This window comes from Gallus gallus, chromosome 3 (assembly GCF_016699485.2).
Source record: "Gallus gallus isolate bGalGal1 chromosome 3, bGalGal1.mat.broiler.GRCg7b, whole genome shotgun sequence".
Classification (NCBI taxonomy): Eukaryota; Metazoa; Chordata; class Aves; order Galliformes; family Phasianidae; genus Gallus; species Gallus gallus.
The window spans coordinates 109,581,870-109,588,764 of NC_052534.1; the positions used below are offsets into that span (position 1 = coordinate 109,581,870).

The following is a 6,895-nucleotide window of genomic DNA, read 5'->3' on the forward strand; positions in this document are numbered from 1 at the left end:
TTAATTCTAAATCATGTTTACTCCATGAGCTGAATCCTAATATAAAGTCAACACAATTGAAAGTTGTCTTACATGCAACAATAACACATTCATTCCCATTTACATTAGAGTTCCTTCTGAGAAAGCCAGATTTCCCCTCAGGGTCCCCTTTATATTTCATAAAAACCTGGGAAGACATTGCCATAAGGGTATCAAAGAATGGCCTTGGTTGAAAAGGACCACAATGCTCATCCAGTTCCAACCCCCTGCTATGTGCAGGGTTGCCAACCAGCAGACCAGGCTGCCCAGAGCCACATCCAGCCTGGCCTTGAATGCCTGCAGGGATGGGGCATCCACAGCCTCCTTGGGCAACCTGTTCAGTGCGTCACCACCCTCTGCATGAAAAACTGCCTCCTCATATCCAACCTAAACCTCCCCTGTCTCAGTTTAAGACCATTCCCCCTTGTCCTATCATCATCCACCCTCATAAACAGCTGTTCCCCTCCTGTTTATACGCTCCCTTCAAGTACTGGAAGGCCACAATGAGGTCTCCCCGCAGCTTTCTCTTCTCAATGCTGAACAAGCCCAGTTCCCTCAACCTTTCCTCATAGGAGAGGTGCTCCAGCCCTCTCATCATCATAGTAACCTGTATTCCTCAGTCTTATTTCTGGATTTGGTATTGAATTTTGGTCCTACAATTTCCACTCACAAAAAACATCATGCAGAGCATCCCAACAACTGCAGCAATTACCCCATGGCAAACCAGCACCCTGCAGGCCCCCCAAGCAACCTCCCCTGGACTCCGGCTGTGGGATTCGGGCACAGTCTGCATCACTTCACACCAGCAGCAGTGATTCCAGAATTTCTTCTCCTGTGACCAAGGAGTCCATGAGCTTGTAATTAGCGATGGCTCTAAATACCAATCATGTGAGGTTTTCACCATCCCCTAACATGTTTCAATGGGCCAGTTGCTTGAATACAACCATGCGCGTATAGATTTACCCGCTGTATTTATGGAAACTAAGAAGGCATTTCCTTGGTGACCATTTTCCTGTCCTAAGAGTTTTTAAAAAGAATCCCTTTGGGACACCAAGAAACAGGCCCATAACTCTCCAAATTGCTAGGAAACTTTACTTTTATTATTATTATTAAACACCGCCTGCCATGACAAATAACATGACTAAAAATAGAATAAAGCAAACAAACTGTTACAAATGCAAGCTTTAAATATAATCACTATAAATGAAAAGTATCATTGAGTTCTGGCTGCAAACCTGCAAAGAGCATTCTGCAGGAACGGAGAAAATCTGGGGGAAAACCAGAGCAATGCAGTTGCACTGATCTAAAAGGGTCCAGAGAAAGCATAGGATTTCACCTCAGCTCCTACTAAAAAGCAGTAAGTTCTACCCTACTTCTAAGAGATGGATATGTTAATCCAGTTGCCCCCTCTTATAAAATTTTCCTGAAACAGTTCTTACTGCAAATACTCACCAAAAGCAAAGGGTTACCAGTGTGAGTGTTACCGTAAGGACACGGCTCCTGCTGCAGGCAGTTGGGCCCACACAGACTTGGAGGAAGGCACAGGAAGCCCAGCTAGCAACAACCCACTGAAATGTCACTCCACTCTGCTAAATGAGCACCGGAGATTGGTGTTACCTTCACATGGTGCTAATTCTTCACTGCAGATTTAAATGGAGACATTATAATTAGGAAGCAGGATGGGAGCTCCTGTGACAGGATTAATGAACTGCTGCAGTTTAAGCGCAGCACAGACCGTGGCCACCCCTTCCCTTTGTCTTCTCCCTGCACCCTGCCTGGCCCGCAGCTATCCCCCTACACAATGCAGATAACTGCTGCATTCCAGCTCCCACTTGGTCAGTCCCACACCAAACTAACAGTGCCAGTCTCCACCATCCCTGTTAGAGAAGGGGCAGAGTTATGAGGAAGAGGATTTTTTTTTTTTATGCTAACTGGTGCAAATCCCAAATGTTCTAATCCTTTCCATTGACATTAGAGCCGTATTAAATTTAGCTGAGCCTTTGTAACTATTTTTGGAGGCTTTTAACATCCAAAGGGACTATTCACTTTTATTCATCTAAAGCAGGCTGGCCAGCTCAAGCTGTTCAAGACCTGCATGTTGCTCAACAGACTCCAGTGTGCCTCCCACGCCAGGGCTGCATCCTACGCCTAGAGCAGGAACCCAGCCAAGCACTCTGCATCTCCAGCCACGGAGGAAATAAGGCAGCAGACAGCCCATGCTCAGCCCTGCTGACAGGGCTCCTGCCCCCTGCCACAACAGAAGACGATACCTGGAGAACCAAAGCCAGGTGTGAAGACTATCAGAGAATCACAGAATGCCTTGGGTTGGAAGGGACCTCAAGGATCATGAAGCTCCAACCACAGGCAGGGCCACCAACCTCCACATTTCATACCAGCCCAGGCTGCCCAGAGCCCCATCCAACCTGGCCTTGAGCACCTCCAGGGATGGACGGGGCATCCACAGCCTCTCTGGGCAGCTGTTCCAGCACCTCATCACTCTCAGAGGAAAGAACTTCCCCCTGACATCCAACCTAAATTTCCCCTTGTCCAGTTATTATCTACCCTTTCAAAGAGTTGACGGACTTCAGGTCAAGCAGCTGGGCTACAATTAATCAGACACTCAAGGTCCCATGGTACTGTTAATGTGTTCAAACAGAAGAATCCTCCCCAAACCCAAAGGAACCAGAGCAAGCTTTCTGCTTACCTTCACTTGGCCCTTGCACTGCTCTACTAAGTGATCCAGCTGTAAAGGGGTACACAGCATTACAACATTGCTGGCCTTCAGCCAGATTTGTCACCTCACACAGAGGGCAGTAACAGCCTTCCATACACATACTCCAATTCTCACCAAGACCTACTTCCATTTCCCTGCGAGGAGGAGAAAGGAAGAAGCCATACATGTCAGAGCAACATGCAACTGGAGCTGTTCAGGGTGTTTAGTGCTTAGAAGAGACTCTCGTGGAATGGTTAGCGGGCATGGCTCTCGACAGCTGGACTAGATAATCATAGCGGCCTTTTCCAATCTTAATGATCCTATGAGTCAGGCACCACGATGACATCCAGTGTGACAAGAAGAGCACAAGAACCGAGCCATGGGCTGCTGCCTGCCAGCAGAGTACACATCCTGCTTGGTGGTGGGCTGGGAGCCCACTGCTTGCTGCCATGCTTAAAGACTCAACACAGGTGAACAAGGAAGATGCGCTTCTAATAAATGACATTTTTTAGAACAAAGAAAACCCATTTAAACTATAAAATCACATCAAACACCTATAAAACTTCAGGTATAACTCAGAATAAAATCTCAGTTTTCTTTGCTGGTGCATAGCACAGAATGGCCTGGGTTAAAAAGGATGACAACAACCATCTCGTTCCAATCCCCTGCTATGTGCAGGGTCGCCAACCAGCAGACCAGGCTGCCCAGAGCCACATCCAGCCTGGCCTTGAATGCCTGCAGGGATGGGGCATCCACAGCCTCCTTGGGCAACCTGTTCAGTGCATCACCACCCCCTGGGGGAAAATCTTCCTCCTCATATCCAACCTAAACCTCCCCTGTCTCAGTTTAAGACCATTCCCCCTTGTCCTATTACTATCCACCCTTGTAAACAGCCGTTCCCCCTCCTGTCTACCTGCTCACATATAACTAACTTACAATGGGAAAAGCCCTAGGGACACGAGCACGACAACAAATGCCTTCTGCACAACGCCAAGCAGAGCCCCTGGATGTGTCCGTGCCCAAAGGAGCTTGGAAGAGGGCAGAACTACATCACTGAGCTGACAGCTCCCTCGGAGGGGAACAGGACTCCTCCACGCAGCTCCTGCAGTTAGATGAAGTTAACTGGGAACAGCACTGACAATGTACCAAACCCAGAAAGCCCTTTGCCACTTTAATCCCCCGAGTTTGCGCTTTCTGCGAGTTTTCTTTTCTCCCAGCGCTCCATCAGCTCACAGCGGATGGGTACCCACAGCTCACAGCGCACCGACGGCGGTCCCGCATCGCCGAAGCGCTTCTGAAGGGACGCCACAGAACGGAGGGACCCCGCAGGATCCCCGGGGGGGAGCGTTGGAAAGGAGCCCCAGCTCCGGGCTCTGCCCGCGGCTCCCACGCCGGGCGTCCCACGCAGCCCCAGGAGCGCCCCGCAGGGCACGGTGGGTCCCGGCCGCCCCCGCCCCACACACGGCGGACGCCGCCCGACCCCCCGAGCTCCCCCGCGGAACGGCCCCCAACCCACGGCCGCGGGTATCTCCTCCCGGCACGGAGAGCGCCGCGGTAAGCGCGGGGCCGGGGAGCGGGCAGGGCGCTTACATAACGCCGCTGGGGTCGGCGGGGCAGGGCTGCGAGCCCCACGGCGGCCGCCCGGCCCTCACCTGCTGCGGCTGCCTCGGCCTCCCCGCCGCTGCCGCCCCGTCGCCGCCGCCGAGCTCCCGCCGAGCGCCCCGCTCCTGCTGGCTGCCCGCGCCGCTGAGGCGAAGGTGGAGGAGGAGGCGGGAGAGAAGGGGTAGCCGACAACCAATCACCAAAGCGCTCCGCCCTAACGGGCAGGCGACGCCGCCAGTAAGAATGCGAGGCGAGAGTCGGCCCCGCCCCCCGCGCCCTCTGGGGACGCCCCCCTCTGTCCGCCGCTTCGCGCCGCGCCTCGGACAGCGGTGTGGGCGCCGACGCTCCGGGCGGGGACAGGTGGGCGGGAACAGGTGGGGGGGAGGCGCCTCGCGGCGGGAAAGTGCCCTCCGCCAGGGGCTGAACGGGGGATCGGAGGGGGTGAACCGTGAGCGGCGAGATGAGGGGATACGTGAAGTGAGGATGGCGCAGGGAGTCGTAAGGTGAGATAGAAATGAGGTAAGGAAGTGTGAGGTAAGCTGGGATGAGGAGAGGAGAGGAGAGGAGAGGAGAGGAGAGGAGAGGAGAGGAGAGGAGAGGAGAGGAGAGGAGAGGAGAGGAGAGGAGAGGAGAGGAGAGGAGGCAGTGCTGAGCCAGTACAACGATCACGGGGTTCTGAGTGTTCCCTGTTGTAAGCAGCAATGTTTTCTATCACGAAAAGTCACCCAATAATGTGTTATTAGGACATGGGGAAGCAGTGCTGCAAAAGTCAGAGAGAGTGACTGGGAGAGCTTCCTGGGGCCGGATGGGTGCCCGCTTTCGGCCCCAGTGCTGTTGAGGCCGTGCAGCCCGAGTGGGCACCCTGTGCTTCCAGGATGCTGCGGGCATCTTCCTACAGCCCGAGCATTGCAGGGTGCCGAAATGTGGAGGAAGGTGAAATTCTGCAGAGCATTCCCAAGGAGGTGATAAAACAGCTGCTGGTGGCGTGATTTGTGAGCGGTGCTGCAGCCCTGCTCCCACGGAGCTGAGTGGGAGTTTGGTTACTGATACCTCACAGCACAGGCTTAGACCGTCTGATCCCAACCCCGAGCTGCTCATTATCTGCAGCCTGCGCCTGCTTCTTATCTACACATTTCATCTGGAAGCGAAAGCAGCCTCTCACATGTAGGGAAGCAGCTGCAGTGAATTTCAGCACAGCAGAAGTACTGTGAGCAGGAGCTGGTTTCTGACCCGCACAACGTCAGCACCAACTGCAGCCCTTCGAGAGCCAGGTTTCGAGGACTGTTCCCTATACACCTCCACTCACTGCCATAATCCCAAATTCTTTGGCCAGATAGGGATTATGCTTCTTGCAAGTGGTCGAGTCCAGAGATTAGAGTGGCTAAAGCGAGTAAAATTGATGTTGACTGTGTCAGCATCATTACACCCTTGATTGTTTCTGTTACTCTTTCAGAATATGAAAACACAGTAGGATCCGTCCAGCTCTGTGTCTTGTCTCAGCAGCCAAGGCAGGATGCTTAGTGAAACACTGTAAAAATAGACCACGCTCCTATTTACCTTATCATTTTCCAGCAGCTGGTGAGCTAGAGACTTCTCTTGCTGTTGTACAGAGTGGTACCGGTGCTGCCAGTGCTCCTGCCCTCTCCAAATTGCTCTTTGCTCTTTCTGAGCCTCTTTCTGGCTTTGCTTTCCACACCATGCCGTGCCACGGTAATTCTTTACTGTGCAAAAACCACTCTGAGTCGACTTCCTGATTGTTTTATTAAATGTTCTTTAGTTGCGAGAGGCAGTAAATGAGATTTCCTTTTTAACCTTCTCTCCATCATTATTTTGCAGATTTTAATTGTATTTCCCTTCAGCTATCTCTTTTTCAAGCTGAAATGCTTTTCTCTGCTTCCTATACAAAAGCTATCCCATTCCTTACTGCCCTTCTCTCTATCCTTTCTCTAGAACTCCAGAACTCCCAGCCTGGCAGCAGGACAGCCCCTGTATTTGGGTCTGCTGCTCCCCAGACCCAACCTTTGCTATAGCCAGTTGTTTGTGAGCATCTCCAGGGTGAGGCAGAGGTGGAACAGGAGGCTGTGCTTTAAGGCAACAAGAACAGGGAGGTGGTGGAGTCACCGACCCTGGAGGAGTTCAAGGAACATTTGGACGTTATGTTGAGGGAAATGGTTTAGTGAGAACCATTGGTGGTGGGTGGATGGTTGGACTGGGTGATCCTGTGGGTCTTTTCCAACCATTGTGTTTCTATGATTCTATGGACAGGAACAAGGACTCAGCATTTTCCATCCACTTCTGAGAGTGCCTGAAAAAAAGGTCTTATTGATTTGACATTGCAAAAATTCTATATCCACATCAAGTCCAACAAAATAGAGCTGTATTATTCTCCAGCTTGCCCTTGGTTTTGAAAACAACAAAAATGCTATGGTCCAATTTACTTACGGAGTACTTTTGACAGAGAGATGATTTGCTTTTTAGCCTGAATGCATGATAGATCAAGGGAAAATGAGTTTGACTTGTAAAACAATCTCCATTTCAAGAAAGAAAGGGGAAAAAAAGGGA

The 6,895-nt window shown here is 51.5% G+C and overlaps 1 protein-coding gene across 2 annotated transcripts in view; it reads right to left on the bottom strand.

Moving 5' to 3' along the window:
- Positions 1-4,484, bottom strand: part of RCAN2 (regulator of calcineurin 2) — a 77,447-nt gene extending 72,963 nt beyond the window's left edge. For both annotated transcript variants that reach the window (XM_420062.8, XM_040698615.2), the window contains exon 1: positions 4,384-4,484. The gene's annotated coding sequence lies outside the window, so the exon portion shown is untranslated. The remainder of the gene's footprint in view (positions 1-4,383) is intronic.
- Between the last annotated feature and the right edge of the window lie 2,411 nt (positions 4,485-6,895).